Source organism: Tamandua tetradactyla, chromosome 8 (genome assembly GCF_023851605.1).
Source record: "Tamandua tetradactyla isolate mTamTet1 chromosome 8, mTamTet1.pri, whole genome shotgun sequence".
NCBI classification, from domain to species: Eukaryota; Metazoa; Chordata; class Mammalia; order Pilosa; family Myrmecophagidae; genus Tamandua; species Tamandua tetradactyla.
Window position 1 is genome coordinate 2,440,983 of NC_135334.1, and position 21,427 is coordinate 2,462,409.

At 39.1% G+C, this 21,427-nt stretch overlaps 1 long non-coding RNA gene across 1 annotated transcript in view; it reads left to right on the forward strand.

Annotated features, from left to right (window-relative positions):
* LOC143643148 (uncharacterized) overlaps positions 1–21,427 on the forward strand; it is a 67,015-nt gene that overhangs the window by 35,868 nt on the left and 9,720 nt on the right. Inside the window, exon 2 of the long non-coding RNA XR_013156152.1 lies at positions 12,811–12,980. This is a non-coding gene — a long non-coding RNA (uncharacterized LOC143643148). The remainder of the gene's footprint in view (positions 1–12,810; positions 12,981–21,427) is intronic.

Consider the following 21,427-nt stretch of genomic DNA (forward strand, 5'->3'; position numbering starts at 1 on the left):
ACAGTTCATTGTATGTATGCACCACGTTTTTTTTGTCTATTAATCTGTTAAATGACAGCTGGGGTTGTTCCCACCTTCTGACTCTATGAACATCAATTACAAATATCTGTTTTGATTCTTACTTTCAATTCCTTTGTGTATACACCTAGAAGTGGGATTACTGGATCATATAGTAATTCTATACTCAGCTTGCTGAGGAGCCACCAAACCTTTTCCCTGTGTCTGCACCATTTTACATGCTCACTAACAGTGAATGAATGTTCCTATTATTCCATATCCTCTCCAACACGTTATTTTCCACCTTTTAGCAGTAACTATCTTAATGGGTATGAAATGGCATCTCATTGTAGTTTTGATTTGCCTTTCCCTTATGGCTAATGATGTTGAACATCTTTTCACGTGTATTTCTTATTTAAAAAAATGTCTATTTAAGTCCATTACGTATTTTTAAATTGGGTTATTTGGTTTTTAGTTGTTGCCTTGTAGGATGATTTAGATAATCTGGATATTAAGATATGTGGTTTATCAGTTATGTGGTTTCCACATACTTTCTCCCATCCTGTAGAATGGATTTTTACTTTAATGATAAGACATTTGGTGTGCAATTTAAAAACTCTTAATAAAGTCTCATTTATCTATTTTTTCTTTTCTTTCATATACTTTTGGGGTGAAGTCTAAGAAACCATTGACTAATACAAAATCCTCAAGAAGCTTCCCTATGGTTTCTTCTACAAGTGTTATAGTTTTAGTTCTTATATTTAATTCTTTGATCTCTTTTAATTAATCTTGTATATAGTGTGAAGAAGGAATTCTTCTTCATTCTTGTACACTGGATATCCAGTTTGCTCAGCACCATATGTTGAAGAGACTATTCTTTCCCCATTGAGTGGACTTGGCACTCTGGTAAAAATCAACTGACTATAGATGTGATAGTTTATTTCTGAGCTCTCAATTTGATTCCATAGTCTATGTGTCTGTCCTTGTGCCAATACCATCTGTTTTGATTACTGTAGCTTAATGATAAGTTTTAAAATCAGGAAGTGTGAGTCATCCAATTTTGTTCTTCATTTCCAAGATGGTTTTAACTATTCAGGGCCACTTACACATCCATATAAATTTGATGATTGGCTTTCCATTTCTGCAAAGAAGGCATTTGGAATTTTGACAGGGATTGCATTGAGTCTGTAAATTGTTTTGGGTAGAATTGACATCTTAACAACATTTAGTATTCCAATAAATAAACACAGAATATCCTTCTATTTGTTTAGGTCTTCTTTGAAATCTTTCAGTAATGTTTTATAGTTTTCCTTATACAAGTCCTTCACTTGCTTGATAAACTTAATTTCTATATATTTGATTATTTTAGTTAACTAGGCTAAATGGGACGTCTTTCTTAATTTCCTCTTTAGATTGTTACTCTCTAGAAACATCACCATTTTTCCCATGTTGAGCTTGCACCCTGTCACTTAGCTGAATTCATTTAGGAGCTCTAATAGCTTTTCTGTTTTTAAATTTTCTCTATGTAAGATCATGTCATCTGTGAATAGAGAAGGTTTTACTTCTTCCTTTCCAATTTGGATAGTTTCATTTTTTTTTCTTGCCCAATTGCTCAAATTACAATTTCCAATACAATGTTGAATAGCAGTGGTGAGGGTGAGTGTCGTTGACTTGTTCTGATTTTAGGATTAAAGGTTTCAGTCTTTCACCAGTGAGTGTGATGCTACCTGTGTATTTTTCATGAATTTCCTTTGTCATATTGAAGAAATTTCTTTCTACTTATAGTTTTCAGAGAGTTTTACCAAGAAAACATGTTGGATTTTGTGGACTGCCTCTTCCTCATCAATTGAGAGATCAAGTACATTTTTTCCTTCATTCTATTCATGTGACATGTGCCATTCGTTGCTTCTCTTATGTCTAACTACCCTGGCATTCCTGGAATAATTTCCACTTGATTATGGAGTATAATTATTTATTTCATTGTTGGATTTGGTTTGGAAGTTTTTCTTGAAAAATTTTTGCATCTATCTTCTTAAGGGATATTGGTCCTTTTTCTATTTTTATGATATTTTTTCTGTTCTTGATTTTAGGGTAATGTTGGCCTTATAAAATGAGTTAGGAAGTGCTTCCTCTTCTTTAAGCTTTTGGAAGAATTTGAGCAGGATTGGTGTTATTTTTTTTTTTATTTGGAATGTATAGTAAAATTCACCAATGGAACTACCTTGTCTTGAGGTTTTCTTTCTTGGGAGGTTTTTGGTTATTATTTAATCCCCTTTCTTGTCATTGATTTGTTGAGATTTATTATGTCTTCTTGAAGAAGTGTAAGTAGTTTGTGTGTTACTTGGAACTTGTCAATTTTATCCAGGTTGTCTAATCTGCTGGAATACAATAGATTGTTTATGGTATCTGTTGCAGTCAGATTCATGTGCCAACTTGGCCAGGTGGTGGTACCAGGTCATCTGGTTGGGCAAGTGCTGGCCAGTCTATTGCTGTGAGGACATTTCATGGACTTAAATCATGATCACATTGGCTGTAGCCACAGCTGATTGCATTTGTAATCAGGTAAAGGGAGTGACTTCTGCAATGAGTGATGCTTAATCTAATAACTGGAAGGCTTTTAAGAAGGATTCAGAAGAGACAGTCACTCTTTGTGCTTCAGCCAGCAAGATTCTCTTGTGAAGTTTGTCCAGACCCTTCATTGTGGGTTTGTCCAGACCCTTCATTGTGGGTTTGTAGGGTAGGTTGTGAAGCTGCCAGCTTCACAACCTACCCTACAAACCTTGGCTCTTACATTCCCATGGTTGTCCAGTCAGTCTCTCCTGAGAGTTCATTGAGGACCTCTATCAGAGTTACCAGCTTGCTGCCTGCCCCTACAGAGCTTGGACTGTACATTCCTATGGTTGTGTGAGACACATTTATAAATTTTATATCTATGGATATCTCCTGCTGATTCTGTTTCTCTAGAGAACCCTAGCTTATACAGTATCCTTTTATAATCCTTTTTATTTCTGTTGGGTCAGTGGTATTATTTCTCCTTTTAGCTATTTGTGTCCTGTCTCTATTTTTCTTTGTCAGTTTAGTTAAAGGTTTGTCAATTTTATTGATCAGTTCAAAGAACTCACTTTGGGTTTCCTTTCTCTCTCTCTCTCTCTCTCTCCCTTTTTATTCTCTATTTCATTTAGCTGTACTCTAATCTTTTTAATTCCTTCCTTCTGCTTATTTGGGGTTTAATTTGCTCTTCTTTTTCATGAGGTTAGGGCTCTGGTTTGAGACCTTCCTTGTTTAATGTAGGCATTTAGAGTTATAAATTTCCCTCTCAGCACTGACTTTGTTGTATTCCATAAGTTTTGGGATGCTGTGTTTTTTTTTTATTCACCTTATGATATTTCCTAATTTTCCCAATGATGTCTTCTTTGACCCACTGATTGCTTGAGTGTATTATTTAATTTTCATGTATTTGAAAATTTTCCACTTTTCCTTCCGTTATTGATTTCTAGCTGCTTTCCACTGTGATTGTAAAAGATATATTATTGTATGATTTCAATTCTTTTAAATTAATAGAGACTTATTTTGTGACCTTAAATATGGTCTGTCATGGAGAATCATCCATGTGCAGTAGAGAAGAATATATCTCTTGCAGCTTTCAGGACTCTCTCCTTGTCCCTGTATTTCAACAGTTTTACTATTTTATTATGTCTGGGCATTGTTGTCTTTGAGTTTATTCTGTTCAGAGTTCATTGGGTTTCTTGAATATGTGTATTTATGTCTTTCATTAAATTTGGGAAGAGTTTTTCTATTATTTATTTATTATTTATTATTTCTTTGAATATTCCTTTAGCCTTTTCTCTCTTTCTTCTCCTTTGGGACTCCTATAATGCGTGTGCTTTAAGGCTTTCTTTACTTTTGTTCATTCTTTTTTCTTTTGCTTCTTAGTCTGAATAATTTCCAATGTCTTATTTCAAGTTCACTGATTCTTTCTGCCGTCTCTAATCTTCTGCTGATGCTCTCTAGGCAATTTTTATTTCAATATTGTGGTCCTTAGCTTCAGTATTTCTGTATAGCTCCCTTTTAAAAATTTCTATCTCTTTATTGAGATTCTCACAATGTTCATTCATTTTATCTCCTGATATTCTTTTTGTTTTCTATTACTTCTTTCCACATACTGAAGAACATTTTTTTAAGTCTTTGTGTGGTATGTCCAGAGTTCTGGTTTTCTTCATTGATGTTTTCTGAATTTTTATTTGATTCCTTTGGATGGTATCATTTCCTTTTCCCTTATTTGTCTTGTAATCTTTTGTTACAAAGTACATTTTAATATTTTGATGTGCTAACTCTTGAATCTAGTCCCTGAGATATGTATTTCTGAAGTTTGTGACCAGCAAGGGTATGAGAAAGATTTCCTTTAGTTCAAAAGCTAACAAAACCACAAACCAATGCAAAAAATAACTTTTGCTCTCTTTGAAAATTGACTCTGTGCTGGCTGGTGCTCTCTTTCAGAGGTTATCCTTCTTATCAAGATTAGCCCTAGACAAAAGTGTAAGGTTCTATCTGTCTTTTCCTAGCTTGTGGCTTGTCCTGGATTTGTGCTGGTTGCTTTAGAAATTTCCCCATATACAGATATTTGAATGCCTCCTCTCCTTCTAAGTAAATAGACTCCCCCTCCATCCACCTACTGTGGGGTGTTCTATTGTACGGCTTAAAGCAGTTTACCCTTTGCTCCTGGCCATTTTGATTTGATTGTTTCACATCCTGTTTTAGCTGTCTGCAAGCTGTTTCTGCCTGCAGCGAAAGTTCTGGGAGTGTTAGCAGAGACTAGTGTCCTGCTTCCTCCTTTCAGGCTGCCGTCTGATAGACTGCCTCTAACATATAGGTACCCCAGTGTGCATGTTGAGGTTGCTATGCTCCCTCATATACAGAGCAAGGGGCATACAAGCTCTGAAAGGCAGAGACTGGGTACAAACCAAGCTCAACAGACCCTCTACTGCTAGTGGGTTTTAATGAAGATAGTGAATATATGGAAATTAAACCTGAAAGAGAAATCTCCAAAAGAGTGACTGGGTGAGGAAGGTGACCCAGACCATAAATGTGCCTTGACTTTTGTAAATCTAAAGTATTCAACTAAACTACTTTACTTTCAGAGCCAGAGAAGAAAGGTTACAATAATTTAAAAATATACATCTGTTCTAGTTTGCTAGCTGCCAAAATGCAATATAGCAGGAACAGAATAGCTTTTAAAAAGGGGAATTTAATAAGTTGCTAGTTTACTGTTCTAAGGCCGAGAAAATGTCCCAATTAAAACAAGTCTATAGAAATGTCCAATCCAAGGCATCCAGGGAAAGATACCTTGGTTCAAGAAGGCCATTGAAGTTCAGGGTTTCTTTCTCAGGTGGAAAGGCACATGGCAAACACAGTCAGGGTTACTCTCTCATCTGGAAAGGCATGTGGCGAACATGGTGTCATCTGCTAGCTTTCTCACTTGGCTTCCTGTTTTATGAAGCTCCCTGGGAGGCATTTTCCTTCTTCATCTCCAAAGGTCACTGGCGGGTGGACTCTGCTTCTCGTGGCTATGTCATTCTCTGCTCTCTCAAAATCTCTTACTTTCTCCAACATGTTTCCTCTTTTATAGGATTCCAATAAACTAATCAAGGCCTACCCAAATGGTGCTTAGATACGCGTCTCTATCTAATCCAGCTTAACAACCACTCTTGATTGAGTCACATCTCCAGGGAGATGATCTAATTGCAGTTTCAAACATATAGTACTGAATAGGGATTAGAAGAAACAGCTGCCTTTACAAAATAGGATTAGGATTAAAACATGGCTTTTCTAGGGGACATACATCCTTTTAAACCAGCACAACATCTAAATTTGGAGATGTGGTGGGTGGATTGGTTTTGAAATTAATTTGTAAAAAGGCAGAAAATGAGATGTTTTGTTGTTATCTTACTGTTATCATTTCAGTGAAAATTACCTGGTAAATTATCCGAATTTAGTATTCAATTTAGTTGAATATTTTAGATTTACAAAAGTCAAGTCACATTTACAGTCTGGGTCACCTTCTTCCTATTCATGGAAGTTTCCTCTTGCTCCTGGTCATCATTTCCACTTAACTCCCACCCTTAGTTATCCAAACTAGCCATAGAAATGGTAGAAGATGTTTTAGAGGAGGCCAAGGATTGTGAACAGAAAACCTTAAGCATCAGGACTGAGATTCTAGTATTCAGAAAAGTGGAACACCATATCCTGCTCTTATCTTCTCCTTCCCTTCTAATTTCTCTTTTTTATTTTATTTTTTTAATATTAATACAACTCAGCGACTGTCTTCTTCATGAAGGGCTATCTGGACTCTGTAAGATGAATGCTATGTTGGCTCCATGATAATTGAGATTTATTATTGAGCAATTATCCATAATAGTTGCACAGTTATGAGTAATAGGTAATCTGTGGCTTGAGCCAGGATGTGATTCATTGTCATGCTAGTTTCTGAATTAATTGTTTGCAATTGGTCTTGACAAGACATTATCTCTGAAACAATATAAAGCCAATAACAAAGGTACAAAGACTGCGGGGTAGGCTTTAGATAGAATCATATATTGAAAGCATTTCCTCAGTGGTCCTGAAAATTTTGTAGCACAGCTCCCTCTGATGATTTGAGGAAAACCATAGACAAGCACTTCTCCAACTTCAATGGGCTTATCAAAAACCTAACCTGTGGGTCTTATTAAAATGTTGATTCTGTAGACTCTGTGTGTCTGGAATGGGGATTAACAATCTGCATTTCTACTACATTTCCAGGTGATGCAGATGCTGCTCATCGTAGACCCACAATTAAAATAGCAAGGCTTTAGGCCAGTAATACTCAACCATGGCTGCACATCAGAATCAAATGGATCATGTTTCAAAAATATCCATGCCTGGCACCAACCCAAAATGTATTAATTCCAAACCTCTGAGTATGGCACTTTGCATCTTTTAAAAATATTTTCAGAGTACATCCAAAGTTTTGATCAGCAAATATAGACTCTCTCTTTAGAAAAGTGCATAAACATGATATCTTTCCACGCAATTGCTAGAGGCCAAGGACCCTCAGAATCAAGTCAATAAAAAATTAAGAACCTGTGCTTTGGAAGAATCATTCCTTAAGGAAATGGCATAGGTTCACAGGTTGCTTTCCTTAACCTATGCCCATGGGAATGTGCCCTCCATTTTCTCTGAATAATATCTGCATCCATGTATTTATTCATTTAGTCAACAAATACTTGTTGAATATTTACTACTGACATAAGAAAGTTGTGATAGCCCTGGGGATATAAACTCAAAAATATAAGAACTTCATGCTGCCCTGAATTGGTGTGCAAATGAACAGTGACTTCATTAATATGTTGTAGAATTAACTACTATGAAAGGGAAAGTGAATTAATCTTTCTCTCATACTGCTTATATAACTTAACTGAAGTTGATCGAAGTCGAATACAATCTATAGAATTTCTTTGCCTGATCATCATTGAGCAGATAAGGTTATGAAGTTAAGGTTGGAACCCAATGAAAGCTATTTCTTTAAATTCTTGTTTCAGGATTTGACTGTTGTGGTTTGGTGGTTCCCAAACTCTGTGCTGAGTCACCTTGAGGTGCCACAGTAAACTCACAGAGGTATCATGGGTTTTTTACATTTTTGAGAAAAACACATGGCTATCTATTGGATGCAGTCAAATCTACACTAGTTCAAGGCAGTTTGCAATTTCAACAGCATATTACATTCATTGTAATGTATGAAGTCATTTGTAAAGGTAGATTTCTGATGGTTTATGTAATTAAAAATACAAGTATCTCATAAAGATCATTGTGGAACAGGAGATACATCTGATAGCAACCAATCTGATTCCAAGGTTTGAGAATTTTTGTAGTGCCCAACAGATGCACATATAGCACTAGTAAGTGATTTAAGAATAAAATAAAAATATGTTTTCTTTCAATGAAGATGTATTTTTTCAAACAGCTACTAAGTTATGAGGAAATAAAAGCTTATTAGTTTGTTTGACCTAACTACTTAACAATTGATTAATTTAGCTTTTAGCTTGTTTCATTTTGTTTATTTTGGTCTAAGGGCATTGTAAAAAAGATACTGAGACACTAAGAGTGCTGTAAACTGAGAAAATTTGGGAATCTCTGTCATGGTAGTTTATCTACAGATGGCTACCATTATTCATTTTTCCTCTGTGCACACATCAGAGGTAGAGCATGTTGCTCTCCTCTCCTTGAATCCTCTTTAGTTGGGTGACTTTATTTGTCAAGAAAATGCAGCAAAAGTGACATTCTGGGGCTTATAAGACAAGGTATGCATCTCTTAGAATGATTATTCTGGAAAAAGCCAACCACTGAGTAAGAAGTTCGAATACCCTGAGTCTGCCATGATCTGAGGAAGCTCAGGCTAGCCATGTGGAAAGGCTTCATGGAAGGAGAGTAGCCCAACTGTATCCAATGAAGGGTCTGGATAAACTCTATAGGAGAGGCTCGTTGGCTGCAGAAGCAGTGAAAACGTCTCTCTTCTTCTTTAAAGAAGCCTTCAGCTGATTGGATTATCTCATTGTGAGATCATGCCTTAGCTGATCACAGATGTAATCAGCCACAGATACAATCAACTGATTGATGATTTAATACACCAGACTTTCAATTTATCAACCAGCCATGAAATCACCTTGTAGCATGGGCAGGCCAGTTCTTGCCTGGCCAGATAATTGGGCATAATTATTTGGCCAAGTTGACACCAGACCCTAACCATCACAGCATGCCTAGTAGAGTATCTTAAAATATTCAATGTGTGCTTCTTAGACTTTTTCTCTAGAAAAGAATCCCTTTTTTTTTTTTAAAAATAGTTTTATTGAGATACTCTCATACACCATTCAAACCATCTGAAGTATACAATCACTGGCTCACAGTATCATCATGTAGTTGTGCAGACATCTTCAAGATCAATTTTGGAACATTCTCATTACTCCAGAAAGGAAATAAAAATAAAAAATAAAAACCCAAATCCTCCCATATCCCTTATCCATCCCCCTCCCCCAGGACCATAGTCGATACTATGACCCATAGTATTGGTGTGGTACATTTGTTAACTGTTAATGAAAGAATATTAAAAGTTACTGTTAACCATAGTCCATAGTTTGCAATAGGTGTATTTTTCTCCATGTAGAAAAGAATCTTAAGGGTATACCTTATATCCTTTAAAATATATGAGACTTTTAAAACTCTTAAGAGTGATGAAAAGAGGCTATCTAAGAAAGGAGTATGGGTTTTGTCTTATTTTGTGGAATATAACTTGATATATGGGAAGCTCACAAAAATTTTTAAAGACTTATAATAGCTTGGACTAAAATAAGCAGAAATAAAATGAAAAAGGTCTGTTGCATATTGAAACATGTTCAAGGCATGTTCAAGTCCTAACCCCTAGTCCTCTGGGTGTGTAAATAGGTTCTTTGAAAAATCTTATTAAGATAAGTCCCAGGGAATGCAAGGGTAGTTCAGTGGTAGAATTCTCGCGGGTCATGTGGGAGGCCTGGGTTCAATTCCCGGTCCATGCACTCTCCAAACAAACAAGCGAAAAAAAATTCAACAATGGTGCGATAAGGAGATACTCACATGGAAAAAGAATGAAATGTGACCCCTGCCATACAGCATACAAAAAAGAAAAATAGATCCATTCCAACTGAAACAGGGTGGACTTTAATCCAATATGACTGCAACACTTCTAAGGAGAGAAAATCTAGCCAGTGACAGACTGCTGAGCAGAAGGAATAGAAGCCACAGGAGAAGACTGAAGAAGACAGACGGCCATGAGATGGAGACAGAGATTGATTGCCAGAGAGCCACCAGTCTTTGGAGAAAGCAAGAGCTGCTGATTTGGGGGCTTCTACTCTCTAAAACTGCAAGACAATACGTTGTTGTTGCTTAACTAAACAGTCTGTGGCATTTCTCATTCCAGGCCTGACAAGCTAAGACAAAGTCTTTAACCTACAGCCTTTCATGTGCAGGAGGAAACTGAGAAGGCTGCTCAGTTTAAAACAAAAAAGGGATACCTCTATGGAATGAAGAAAACTTATAGGATTGAACCTGGACCCCAGAGATAAAAATGAAAAACTGTTCTCCTGGAGCAGAACAGGGCCTTACACAAAGAACTGGAAACATGTGCCTAACAGAATTTCAAAAGTGCTTTGAAACAGTGATTGCTATGTACCACATATTTCTCTTCTTTTGGAACAATAAGGTCTATTGCAGTTATGCTATGCCTGTCTCACCATTATATATTGTGTGTTGGAGGTGGGAATCAGATAACTTGTCTGTTTCATTCACAGAACTTCAGTTGAAAAGAAATCAAACTCAAGGAGACATATGTGAGGATTGATACCAAAGGATGTTCATTTGCATCTGGTCTTAACTTAGATGTTAAAATCCTGGATTTTGAGCCATTGCTACAATGGAATGAAACTTTAGTGGTCTTGGGAGAGGATGAGTGTATCTGGCAGGAAGGGAGATCATTAATTGTTGGAGCCAGTGGACTCCAGCAGCTTGTTCCAAGATGGTCACCGTGATGTCATTCTTTTTCTGAATGTATTACCTTATTGGGGTGTAGTCAATTTTTACAGTCTCCTTGACTTTGGACTGGACTTAGTAACTTCCTTAGCAAAAAGAATGTTGCAGAAGTGACATTCTGGGAATTCTGAGGTTTGTTCATAAGACTTGCAGCCTGGGAACCCTGGCTTTTGGAATGCATGGGAAGAATTCACTTAATTCATACAAAAAGTTCAATTACCTTAAGATTTCATGTGTCTAAAAAAGCAGAAGCTAGCCACATGGAGAGGATGCATGAAGAGAGATGTCCAATCAACTCCCAGCATTTGCATCCAGCACAGCCAGTGAAGAAGTCTTCAGATGTTCCAGCCTCCACAGATGTATGACTGTAACTGTATAAGGGACCCCACGTGAGAACTATCAAGCTAAGCCCATCAACCCTCAGAAATGGAGAAATAAGACTAGACTGTTGTTTTAAGGTACTATTTTTATTTGGAAAAATTGGTAGCATTTCAGCTTTCATATTTATATGTCTAAAGTGCTTTATGGAATCATGTCACTTGAATTCATGTTGAATTGCTTAGATGTCTAGTCATAAAGCCAGATTCACTTGATATTTGATTTGCTTGTCTTGAAGAGGGAGCTAGAGCAGAGGATAAAAACAGAATTTCCAATTGAAGTTCTGCCACTAATTAGCTGTGTCTTTGTGCAAGTCAATTAAATGCACGTGATCTTAATTTTCTCATCTGTAAAATGGAATTAATTTGTCTTCCCTTCTTACTTCATAAAATTATAATAATGGTTGAAGCAGATACTGAATATGAAAATCCCTATTAAACAATATAATAGAGCATTAATCAGATGTAAGGGCTTCTGGAATGAGCCTATTGTAGGCAAGAAATTCAGTCTTGGTGGAATCTTCAGTTTGAAAGGGAAAGAAACGTGTACAATCAATAGAAGCCACTGTATGAGTACTGAAAAATCGTTCTCAGAGATAAATGTATGAACTTTGGGGTCTTTGTATGATATGGTTAACAAACCAACAGAATACATGATAGAGGCTAAAATATATGATAGGAAATTTTCTTAGTTCTCTATTATTGGGTAATAAATGACTTCAAAATTTAGTGGTTTAAAAATGATCCACCTTTGTTATCTCATACAGTTTCTGTGAGTCAGGGATCAGAAGTGGCTTGGCTAGGTAGCTTTGCCTTGGAGTGCTCAAGCATTAGGTTGGGGCTGCAGCCATCTTCTGGAGACTTGATTGTGATCTGCAACTCCATTTCTATGTTCATATCCTCAGCTCCTTGCCACATGGACCTCTCCATAGGGCTGTTTTGTGAGCGTCCTCAACTGGCTGCCCCCAGGGTGAGTGACCTAAGAGAGAGCAAGGAGAAAGCGTTGCTTTTATAACCTAACCTTGGAAGTCATCTACCATCATCTCTGCACACCTTCATGGTGTCCACAGACACCTATACCTTGCGGGAGTGGAGAGGTCTACATAAGGATGTGAATACCAGGAGTCAAGGAGCATGGGGACTGCTTTAGAGGGGCAGCATGTGCAAAATAAGGGGAGCAGAAAATTGAGAAGAAGTGAGAGAGAGGGGAAGAAATGTGACACAAATGGGGGATGTGATGCAATTAAAAGTCAAAGTCAGTACAAGGGGAGAACTGAATAGGCAACATAGAATCAAGGGAGAGAAGGTGAAGTAAGTAAATTTGCCATTTTCTCTGCATCTTTTCTTTTCTTCTTTTTTTTTGGTTTTGGCACTACTTTTAAGTAGTCTTATTATTGTGAATCACATTCAGTAGAAAGACATAAATCTTGGAACTGGTCTCACCTGCTGTGAAGCTGCTCTCTCTCTAGATTCCTGGATCCATCCTGAAGGCTCTAGAAGCATAGAGCAGGTGTCGGAGGGAGTCGTATGAACAAAGGCAAGGGTAGAACTTGGACTCATACGAGGGCTTGTCTGATGCTCTTGCTCAAGCCACCATAACACCATCTTGGATTCCAGAATGAAGAGAAAACTTATTATCCAACTGTGGGTACTACCAACCTTCCAGTTTACCCAATCACTCTCAGGGTCTGTAATCCTCCTGATTCAATGTGATATCAGAGCCTCCTTGGTCATTTCTGCCACCCGTGATCGTCTTCTTGTGTATTTTTTCTTCATTGCCTTCCCAGCATCTTTCACATCTCAGCCTCATATTTTTTCATTTATCTCTGCTCCTATTTGTTAACAGGGTCGTTTATTCCCATAAAGCATCCAGAGAGAAGGACTGAAGGATGCCATCGCCTAGTTATGGGATGCTAAAGACTCTCAGAGGGAAACTGTGGATGCAGAAACTCCCTTTAATCTACTCCTTTTCAACTTTACTTCATCTAAGTAAAAGCTGATGACACAAGAGGAGAGGTGAGTTTGAAAAGCACCTTTTCCATGGGGGAAGAAAAGAGCACGGAAAGGAAGAAATCCAGAGAAGCAGGCAGGTAATAAAAAGTTTTAAGGGCTGAGCCAAGAATATTAGAACTGTGAATTGACATAGTTCCTAATTGGATCCTCTCAGATCATTATCTCCATTTCATAGAAAGGGAAGATAAGGAGAAGGTAAGCAGCAATTTTGCACTGTCAGCGAACCCCAGTAATCATGAGTGACTCTGTGTAGGGAACTATCCCATCAATCTTGCTTCTTCTTTCTAATTCCAAAATGATTCTGATCCAACATGTATACACTTTCATACAGAGTTGCATATGATGACTTAGTTTGGGGCCAGTCTGTTTTGGTTTTGTGGCCTCCTTCATCCTTTAGCTCTCTGCATTCCTATTGTTTAGCAGGCTCTGACTTTCCATTAAACTAAGGCAGTGTGGAGCTCACTCTCCGGAGAGGCTAGTTGATTTCACTTTTGATGTGACATTTGGAAGAAATAAGGGGCTTTAGATGTGAGCTGTTGTAAGGGCTTTATTGGGGTGTCAGAATTTCATGGGTTGCTTTATGGCAGCATTAAATGAGTTGGCACACTATAAACTGTCCTGCATGGTGTCTTAAGGGTAGGCAACAGCTGAAAGCTATGCAAGCAGACCCTCATTCCATCACTTTATTCTCTCCTCCCTTGTCCTCTTTCCCTGGGCTTGGTGGATCAGTGGAATGTGGTGGATGTGCAAAGAATCAGACAACCAGGTTCTGTTCTACTTGGGGGACATTTTTGACAGAAATGGGATTATACCTTTTGCTATTTGAGGGCTGTTGAAGTTTTTGAGTGTGTCTCAATCACAGGTTGGCTTTCACAGAGTTTTAATTGGATGTAGGAAGTCTGATAGGAAGAACCCTTGGGGAAAGGGCTAATTTCCAATGCTGCACACTGGAAAGAGAAATCTCTCTAGACCCAGACTACCCAATTCTGTCTCCTCCATCCTGGACAGCTCATGGTCTGGGAAACTTCTTTACTCAGCCCAGCATCACTGGCTGGATAATGACCCAGGAGGGAGTAGTTGGAAAAACTCCTTGAACCCCAGGCTCTAGCTCGGCACCTTCTCTGGACCTGAAGGGGTGAGAGAGGGTATAAGTATGGGTGAGACCCTGTTTATGAGGCCTGGCTCTGGGCAGTCAGTTATATTGGACTCTGCCATGAGCTTAAAGCTTTCTGCATGCTACTGACCTCCCTATTGGGTGCCTGAATGGAAAGTGTGTCTCTGTTGAGTAGAGGAGGGAGCCAGATGGGAGAGAACACCCACTCAGTGCAGAGAGTCAAAAGAAAGGCCCTTGGACTGTATTGAACCACATTTAAGCTCTGTATTGGCCAAACAAAGGCCCTATTGCCAATGAGACTTTTCTGTATCCCAAAAATGATGCTCAGCTGCTATGTTGTATTTAAAATTTTCAGAACATTCCTACTTGTATCACAGAGGTTGTAGCAGTCAGACTTACTGATGAAAGAGAAAGGGAAAGAAGGGCTATGTAGAAACCAGCTCTTGACTCCAAAAAGTGCTTGAGTTCAGGTCCGAGTGTGTCAAAGGCGGGCACACAGAGACGTCCCCCTCTTCCTGGTCACACTGATGTCCCTCGTCCAGGAGCAGCAGGCTGGCAGCGGGGGAGTTAATCTTATCTTTGTCCATGAGACCACTGGAATTTGCACTTGTGTCTGTTCAGACTGGAGGACATTCCTCCCTTTATTCCTTGAAGTGTTCTGGCTTGTGTGAGGGCCAACTTTGATATCCAACATCACAAGTTTCCCTCCTGTGCGGCAGATGAAATAGAGATTTTCCCTTTCTTTAAGGCACAGCGAGTGGGCAGGAATTATTCTTCATAGATCTTTCTAGCTTCTTTAGGTGTGGTGTTATATAAATCCATAAAGGCATATGCGAGCAATTATGCATATGTGGGTATCAATATCTCTTCTGGAAAGGCAGGGCATTGTAGTGACTCCAGAAGAACTGATTCACATTCTGGCTGGGTCCCGTCAGCTGTGTGTGCTCTTGGCCAGGTTATTTCACCTCTTTGTGTCTCAGTTTACCTCATCTGTCAAATGAGCTTATGAACAATGCAGACCTCATGGTGTTGTGGTAAGGGTTATGTGGGCTGAAATGTGTATAGCTTTTAGGAAAGTGCAGGGTGCAGATGAGTCCTAAACATGAGCTGTCATTGTCCTTTCACTGTTCTTAGCCCCATATGGCAGCACTAATGTGGCAACTATTAGCAACTCAAGACCTAAGAAAGGCTTTCACATGAATGTGCCAGTACTTGGGAGCTTATGCTTCAGACCCATTGCTCTCTCAGGCCAGCACCCCTTTGTGTGGAGGAGCTGAGACTTCTATCTAGGGCACATCTACATTTAATCTCCTTTGGCTGCCCTCCACACTCACAATGCCCCAGCTGTCTACTAACTGCCTCTTCCCTTAATGCAAGGTGGTGAGAAAGTAAAATAAGTAGGGAAATGAAAGCCTGACAAGATATTTTGCCATGCTACAAAGTTTAAGTTTATATACACATGTGTTAGAGATATGATATAATCGTACTAATTTATATATACATATGCAGAAACGCCTCTATTTATAGACAGTGAATATGAACTCCAACGAGAGCTTAACACACAATTCATACCTACATATCAATGTAAATACATTTTATTCTCATTGTAGTCACTTGCCTTTTCGTGGTAGCATATTCAATATGCTTGTTATTTTTGTTCTTGAAAGGCATTATAAGGTTGGTAATGATCATAAAACGCTTTAAAAGTGAGACAAACATAACTTAGGGTGGAAATATTAATGTCTGGGGAAGCTGTGAGTTGAAATTTCTTTCTGTAGAAGTTAATAATCTGTATTGAAATGTAATTGAGGCTTGGCTGTAAATAATGAGGCTCCTTTTTGCTGATTGGTAGATCAGGAGTGTCATGAACAGTTGAAGGGGCTCAGAAATTGGTATCCTAGGCAAAGCCCCCCAGCACGGGTACTTGTCTGAAGGAATGAGGAGAAGCTGAACCCTGCATTTCACTTGACAAACTATGCAGTATAGCTTGGGCTACAGTCAGCCATAGGAGGTGGCATCTGCCCTGAAGGGGTGCTTATTTCTAATTTGCATTTTTTTCTAATTGGTAGTAAGTACTAAAAATGGCCCTCAGCAATGGTGAGCTCAAGTCCTGGTAAACTACTAATTAACACTGTGAACTTGGGAAAGTCAAACTTCTGAAAGGCATGTCCTCATCTTTAAGTTATGTTATAGCGGTGTGGTGAGAAATGAGAAAAACATATGTGCAAAACAAGACGTGCTATTAACTCCCAAATTTATATCTTTATCTCAGTGCCACTCACTGCTGTAGGTGCCGGGAGATAAGGTAGTGAACTAGATAGAGCCCTTCTAGGGGCCTCCAGATCATTTCTACTTGATTGCCCCATAGTTATCTCAGGCTCAACATGTCCAAAACATGAATTAGCATCTCTTTCCCCCAAACTTAACTTCCCATGGACTCCTCGTCTCACTGATTGGTGTTCACCAGACTGTCTGATGGAGCAACCAGAAAGTCATGTTCCGTTCATTTTCATTGACCCACAAATTTGATCAGGACCCAATACCTTCTCTTCCTCAGTATTTCTTCCGAACAATCACCATTGCTTAGGTTCAGTTTCCCATCTCTTCTTGCAGAGATAATATGCTAGATTGAGTAATAGACCTCATGGGGGAATAAAAAAGACCACGTTCTTAATTTTAATTTTAACTCCATTCTTGTGGGTATGAACACATTGTAAATGGGACCTCTCAAAGATGTTCTTTTTACCTAAGATGTAACCTACTGAATCAGGGTGGATCTTAATACTATTCCTGGAGGCCTGTAAGGAGGAAAGTCACAGAGGAAGAGGAAGCCAGAAGTCAACAGAACTCAGGAGACAACTGGGACACCACCGCTATGTGATGGGAAAACCAAAGAATCTCAAAGATTTTCAGTCAGCCAGAGCACTTCCTGCTCTGGGAGGAGCTACACCTTCTAGCCCGTACCTTGGTTTGGACTTCTGGCCTCGGAAAAAGTGATCCAATAAATTTCTGTTTGTGTGTTATTTCTCACAGCGGTCTGGAGACAAAGAAAGAATAATAGAGAGGATGGCGGTGGGGACATTCATTTATTTATGCAACAAATATTTACTGAGCACCCATCATATGCCAACCAAGGTTTCAGTCAAAAGATAGAAAATATTCAACATTATTAGGTCATTAGGGAAATACAAATTAAATCCATGAGATACAACTATAAATTTCTTACTTCATCTAAAGACATCAACAGCAAACTGATAATTACAAGTGCTAGCAAAAATGTTGAATAACTAGAACTCTCATTCACTGATGATGGGAGTGTAAAATATAGTCAGATTGGGAAACAGTTTGGCAATTATTTATAAAATTAGACATACATTTGCTATGCCACCCAACAATCACAATCCTAAGTATTTGCCCAAGTTAAAAGAAAGCTATTCACATAAAAACCTGTATGCGAATATTTATAGCATCTTTATAAATCTTTATTCATAATATTCCCCAAATTGGAATGAGGAGTGAGTAAATAAACTGTCTTACATCTCTACAATGAAATATACTCCTCAAAAAATTGGAAAGAACTATTGTTACACATACAATGTGCATGAATCTCAAATGCATTATGCTAAGCGAAAGAAGCCAGACTCAGAGGCTATGGACTGTACAATTCCATTTCTATGACATATTGAAAAAGGCAAAACTATAGCGACAGAAAGCAGATAAGTGATCTCCAGGGGCTGGTGGTGGAGGAGGGGTCAATTACAAAGTGGGTTGGGGAAATAGATTCAAGTCTGTTTGATTATGGCATTGACTTTCCATTATAGCCTTATTACTGATCTCCCAGCTTCTGCTGCCCTCCCACCAACAGTCATGCCTCCTCTAGGCTATTCAAATGACCTTTCTAAATATAAATCTGAGCTTAGGAGTCTAGTGTCAAAAAATCTCTAAATGGATCCTTATTAGTTTCAATATTCAAATACAGTCCAACCTCATTATTCATGGTAGTTTTGTTCTATAAAAATGTGGCAAACCCTGAATTAGCCAATACTGATCCATTGCTCCTTAGGGAAATAAGGTATTTGGTTCCTGTGAGTCTCTTGCCACCACATTTTTGTCAATTGATCAATGCATAACCTTGTTTGTCACATGTTTCTGTTGCAAGACATCTTATTTAATGTATATACAGAAAGACACCTTATTTAATGTATATTGTTGAATCAACATTGAACTCAGCCCACAGCACTGTAACTCATGCTGAATGAAAGTTATCTAACACCTGTATTCTCTCTGTAAGGCACATCATAACCTTCTTACACTTAGAGACACCAGAGGGAATTTCAGCACTACCCATTTAACAGTGCAGTCGCCAACAAAATAATCATCACCAACAAAAAAGCACAAAAATATGAAAAAACATGACACTGAATATACCATGAAAAGGATGCTTGTTTACAGCAGGAGAGAGACCTTGTGCAATCTCAGATGGGAAAATGCACATTAGGCAACTCAGTTTTTTTTTCGGCTCTGCTCGTGTCCACGGATGACTGTTAAAGCAGTGTAACTATTGATTTGGGGGTCACAAATAAATGTTAGTGAGTGGATGGTTTTGCAAATTCAGTATCCACAAATAATGAGGGTCAATTGTAGCTCAGTAGATGCTGTCAGATGGCTTACTTTTTAGGCTGCAGGGCCCTGCCCAAATTTGCCTAGTGCCCTCTCTGCCTTCCTTTTTCTCCACTCTTTCCATCACTCCTTTGTTTAGCTCCTCCTAATTATTTGAAGTTTATGCTATTTTGCATGTCTGAGACATCCTTCACGGTCATCCCTCTGCTTGTTTCTCTTCTCTCAATTCTTCCTCTAAGCAACTCCTATTCTTCCTTTAAAAGCCAGCTTGAGAACCACCTACTCCAGGAGGAGAATCTGTCATTTGCTGGGTGCATTTCTTCCATGGACAGAGGTATCACACCGATTTGTTGACTCCCTGTGAGTCTCGTGCCTAGATGGTGAAGTCTTTACATCAGGGACCATGTCAGTGCTTGTGACTTCTGACATAGTCCATAGCCCAAGACAAATACCTAGCGAATGTGTTGTGAACAGAATTGCTTTGTAATTATGAATTGCAATTATAACCTCGGAGGTAAGTTTCTATCAACTCAGCATGGAAGCACATACAAATGATGCATTTGTTCTTATTTATTTTGATTTACTCTGGTCTTTCCTTATTTCCTAGTGACCAATGGCTTATGAGCAAGTACTGATGATTTAAATCAGTACAGAGTATTGAGCTCATGTGTGGGGGCTTTTCCCAGGGTTTGTCTACCTTTGGGTCCAATTGTACTAACTTTGGATGAGAAAGATCAATGCTGGCAACAAAGATAAACATAAAGAAAGTCCTTGCATTAAAGATGAGGCTGGTGAAAGGATGCTGAGTCCGGATGTGAACCTAAATGACTAAAGGTATAGTGCTTTTCCTGGAAAATAATTAAGTGAGCTGGTCAGTCATCTGTGTCCTGACATGGGCCAGGTGGCCACCACGAGGACTGTTCTGTGGTTAATGAGGATTAGGTCTGAGGCCTTGGGACGTCTGACTTCTAGGAGCTGTAATAAGTACGAGGTAGACATCGACTCTGCAAGTGTTTAGGAGGTCTGAAGAGACACACCAGTGATTCTAAACTATTCTTTGTAATTCCCTTAACTGCTCTTGGCTGACCTAGTTATTAAGAAATCTTAATTCCCCAATCTTGTTAGCTAAACAATCACTCTTGCTTCACATGTAAACATATATATGTGCTTTTATCCTCGTCTCCCGTGGTCTTAAGTTTTATTTAACAAGAAGTGGATCTTCAAACTTGGAGGGCATTTTGATATTCTGAGTCAACATCTATTACCAATATAACAAGATACCACTTCTGAGAGTATGGATATCTGTGAGGGGCAGAGCAGGGGAAGGAGCCAAAGGGAGGTGGGGAGGGCAAAGGGTTCAATTCTAATTCTGCCTGTATAGAAGAAGTTTCTGGGATGTCCTGCCCAGGCTAGGGTGGTCCTGCAGAAGCTACATTCTCCCCACCCCCTCACTTCATGGAGTTCCTGAGATGAGCTTTCCTGACTGCCATGTTGAAAATGTCAGCTCCAGATGGTCTGGTGGCTACATTTTCTCAAAACAGTTGGGAGCCCCTGCCAACTTCTCTAAGGAATGGAAAAGATAATTTTTAAAATGCTGATTAACAGAGCAAAATGTACTTGTGCTGGTAACAGATTTTCTTCTTTTTCTTCTTCTCTCCCTCCACTTGCTGTAAAAACAACCTATGGTGATTCAAGACTTGAGTGAGAAGCTAATGGCTTTGCTGAGAAAAAACACCCAGGCGGGGACAGAGGCGTGTGAAAAAGTGGAGGTCAAAGTGGGAGTCCAAAGAGCTCAGAATTGTATAGATATTTGGTGATCAGTGAGCTTTCTTTCACCTATTTCCCCAAATATCAGGAGCCTCAGAGAGTTAAGTACTTTGCTATGGACCCCTGATTCTGATGCCTTTCCTATGCTGTGTGCACCTTTGTCCTGCCTTGCCTATTCCTGGAATTTGAAATTCTTGGGTAACAATGACTTCTTGTGAAATGAATGCCTCCTCTTAGTTCTCTGACAAGCCAAGGATCTGTGAACTAATTTCCCAGCCTTCTGATGGGTCCACGTTTGTTTGTGGAGAGGCACAACATTGACAGGAAGCTAAGGTCTTTTGTCCTGCCCTAGCACTTGTATTTCTGACCTTTCTGATGTCTGGATCCCAGCCCTGTTTTGAGGATTGAAAAATTTCACCATCTACTGTTCTTGACCCTGTATGTGTTGAGATCCGTAATTACAGTCCCTGAGAGGGAAGCTTAAGAGTCATTAGTTCTGAACCCAGTGTCTGATTTTAATTTTAACTAGGTACATCAACTATGGAGCAAGACAGGAGAATGGAAGTGGGCGTGTAGCAGAAAGGCACAGGAGAGAGTGCAGACTCCTCCTGGGTCTTTCTCTGGATGGGGAAGAAAAGCATCCTTGTTTGGATCTGTGATCCTGCAGGATGATCAACATATAACAGTAGAAATCAGCAAATTTGGCTGTCAGGGCCAGAAGTGCCCGGTTAAGGAGGAGCAGCAGCAGTGGGGCTCTGCAAACCTCCAGCTCTGATGCTGACACCATGTCAGGGGGTTTTCCTTGCAGGCTACTGCCTGGGTCAAAGCATCACGGACAAATCCTCCCATCTCAAATGCCCTTACAGATCTGCAGCCGGGATGCGTCCTTACTTTGAGGGAGGCCTTGACTTCCAACGTGATGTTGTTGATGAAAAAGGCAGTGGTTTAT